Raw genomic sequence first — 4,032 nt, forward strand, 5'->3', positions numbered from 1 at the left:
CTGGCCATTTACCACAAAGATTTGCTGACCATTGACCTATGTCAGTTGTTTTCATCTGAGATGATAGAATGGAATCACCAAAAAAATCAAAAAAGAATAAAGTTTCCTGGACTTACACCAACATGCCAAATCAGAATCTCTAGGGTCAAAGCTGGAGTACTGTAAGGTTTTTAAAAGATGTACAGCAAAATTGAGAACAACCAACCTAATTTTACAGTACCTAGTATAATTTTAATAATTCTCACTCATAAAGTGCCTAATAGATGTCTGGCATTGTTTTGTTCTACTTATATTTTCTCATTTTAATCTTCATAGGATACACTTTACAATTCTTATTTTACATTTGATACACTTTGCAATCTTTATTTTACATTAGATCCACTTCATAATTTTTATTTTGCAGTAAAGAAAACTGAACCTTTCTAAGGTAACTTGTATAAGATCATACAACTTGTAATAGTGGAGTAAGAGTTTGAATTAGATCTTACTATCTGTCCCAGACTGACAGCAGAAAAAAGGATCAAGATGGAGAGTGACTCTTACTCTTATGCCCTGCTTTTCTTTTGGTGGAGCTCTAGATATTTTTCATTACTGATGCTACACTGGCCCGAGTATGGTTGCAGAACTGTTCCATTAATAGAAGATAGCACAGTTAAGAGAAGACTGGAGCATTCAAAGAAAATTTTATTAAAACTTAGACAGGATAACAAGGGGGAAACAAACTCATGGAGTAACATGAAGCTGAATATTCATCATTAGTGAGGAGTCTACTCAAGGTACATCTTCCAATACAACTCATGACCTTCCTCCAAGTGACAAAAGGATTCCTAACCTCTTCAATAACCATAAAGAACTCTAAAGATTCCCACAAGTCCACTTCCTGGAAAGTAAGACATCTTCCTAGAGTCTCAAATTGAGAACAAAAGTATACCTTTCTAATTTACTTACTGAATGATTTACATACGAATGTCCAACTTTTTCTTAATGGATATTTATAACACAATAAATATTGAACACATATTAGTCCTATAGGATATCATTTGGTTACAAAACATATTTGAACTCAATATATCTAGAATTGCATATTTGGAGAGACAGCTCCAAATGAGGTTTCAATTATTACCTATATAAACAAAGATTTATCCTACCCTTCACTTTCAATCTATAAGTGTACTTTAAGGTGAAGTGAGTCTTTTGCAGGCAGCATATAGGTGGGTCTTGTTTTTTTGTTTTTGTTTTTTTTCTTGTTTTTTAATCCATTCAATCACTCTATGCCTTTTGATTAAATAATCCATTTACATTCAAGTAATTAGTACCAGATAAGTGCCATTTAAAAAATTGTGTTCTGGTTGTTTTTTAGATCCTTTGTTCCTTTCTTTTTCTCTTGTTTTCCTCCTTTGTGGTGTGATAATTTTCTGTAGTGGTATGCTTTTTTTTCCCTTTTTCATATCTAATATAGACTTTTGCTTTGTGGTTACCCTGAGGCTTACATAAAACATCTTATATTTATCTACCCTATGCAGATAACAATTTAATCTTGATTGCATATACATACTCTACACTTTTATTCCTTCCCATAGTGTTTTATGCTTTTAAAGAAAAATTCATTATTTCATGTTAATCTTGAGTCTATTGAAGTTCTGCTATCTGTCTTCTGATGACTCTTATTGTGATGTGACTTGGATATTTTCATAATCAATTTTCTTTCTAGTATCCTACTTATTGCTACTTTATGCCACATAAAGTGTTGATATTTCATGATGAAAGGAGTAATTAGAAAAAGAAAAGTTTCAGGTTCACTTGGGTAGATTTAAAATGGTACCTCCACAAGGGTGCCTTTTGTTCATACATATGATATCCTTAAAGTGGGAATTCATCATTGTTATGGGCCAAATTGTTCCCCACCACCACCACCAACAAAATCACATTTTGAAGTTCTAGCTCCCAGTGCCTCAGAAAATGAGTATTTGGAGACAGGGTCTTTAAAGATGTAGCTGAAGTAAAGTGAAGTCATATAGGTGAACCCTAATCCAATCTGACTGTTGTCCTTATAAGAAAAGATCAGGACACTGACAACACAAACAAGACAACCATGTGAGTGAGAATACAAGCAGATGGCCATCTGCAGGGCAAAGAGAGAAGCCTCTGAAAATGTTAAATCTCCCTACACCTTAATCTCCAGAATTGTGAGAAAATAAATTTCTGTCATTTAAGCCACCCAGTCTTTGGTATGGTAGTCCTAATAAACTGATACAGTCATGAAAAAGAACAATATTCTAGTAAGTTTTGCCAGCAGAAAAGTGGAGCTATTTTCTCTTAACCCAACATTATTCAGAAACTGCTTAGAACAGGCCTCTCTGCTGATGGTTGTCGGATTCATTTTCTGTAAAGGCATTCTGTTTTCTAACACCCTGGGATAAGTCTCAGGGGTCATTTAAAGTTCAGACAGTTCAATGCTGGACTGGAGGCCTTTACGGATGGCAGACCAATTTAGAATCAATTTCATGTAGGGCTCAGAAACATCATTTTATTTAGCTCTTTAGGAATCAATTCTACAGAAATCTAGTTCTAGAAATCCCAGAGCCAAATTGGGCTGCATCTGCCACAAGACATTACCCTGACTCTCAGGCAGTCCCTTAGGCCTGGTTTGCAGATGAAGAGCTGGAACTCCACAGGTAAAGGCGTGAGTGAGAAAATATTGGTTTCCTCATATTTCTTTCTCCTTTTTTTATCTTCAAAGTCATTTATTTCATAAACTTCACCTTTCTTTGGTACTCCATCCTGCAGCCTACAATGGACAAGGTCTGTGATCCCATCAGCAGACACAAGAGTTTTAATAAAGCAAGATGAGTTATGCATTGCTTTGGAATGTCAATTTCAGCTTTAAAATTGAGCTTCTTAGTGCATTCTCAAAGGTCTCAGACTATGAAAATCATATGACATGCATTAATTAATAATGTTTAATTGGTTAAACTCTAATAGAAAATTAAACACTTAATTTTCTTTCTTTTTTTTGGTCTCTCAAAAGCAAAAGATTTTTTCTTTAATGATTTAAGAGCATTACAATATTAGCACAAAGCACTAAAAATGATCAAGACATTGAGGGTATTCTGATAAGGTGAGAAACCTATGCTAGTTAGGTAGATTACCCTAGAGAAGAACAACCTTTAAAAAAAAAATTTCCTCATATTTCTATAATGTAGTGCTTTGAGACATCTTCCTCTACTTCTTTTTTTTGAGAGGGGGAGGGCAGGTGGAGTCTCACTCTTGTCACCCAGGCTGGAGTGCAGTGGCATGCTCACAGCCACCACAGCCTTGACCTGCTGAGCTTAGGCGATCCTTCTGCCTCAGCCTTCCAAGTATCTGGAACTACAGATGCACACCATCACACCCAGCTAATTTTTGTGATTTATTGTAGAAACAACGCCTCACCAAATTGCCCAGGCTGATCTCAAACCGCTGGATTCAGATAATCCTCTGCCTTGTCCTCCTAGAGTGCTGGGATTACAGGCTGAGCCACCAAGCCCAGCCCCTCTGCTTCTTATTTATGTTTTTATAGAGATGTATCTTAATGAATCTTATAATAAAAGGGGTCCAATTTTGTGGATTGGGGGACAAAGTAGGAGGTCATGGAGAATCTCCTATGGGGTAGAGGAGGATAGTAAAAGTGGAAAGGACTCTATTAGCTTGTTACCCTTACTTTACCTGAAGCAGTACAGAAAATCCAAATGACTCAGCTCTAGTACTCCCTGTGTTGTGTATGTGTGTGTTTGAGAATGTCATTCCCTCCCCTACATAAATTATTTACACCAGAGAGGTCTCAGGTCCCAACTATACTTTAACCAGGTTTTTTAGTTAATCCACACTCCACTCTCATACCCTTCAATTTTTTATCCCTTATCCTCCATTATCCCCCTAAGAGCTCCAAATTGAGATCATATTGTATTACTTTTTTCTTTCTTTCTTTCTTTTTTCTTTCTTTCTTTCTTTCTTTCTTTCTTTCTTTCTTTCTTTCTTTCTTTCCTTCTTCTT

This window comes from Carlito syrichta, unplaced genomic scaffold (genome assembly GCF_000164805.1).
Source record: "Carlito syrichta isolate Samal-C Ts95f unplaced genomic scaffold, Tarsius_syrichta-2.0.1 Scaffold302029, whole genome shotgun sequence".
Taxonomy (NCBI): domain Eukaryota; kingdom Metazoa; phylum Chordata; class Mammalia; order Primates; family Tarsiidae; genus Carlito; species Carlito syrichta.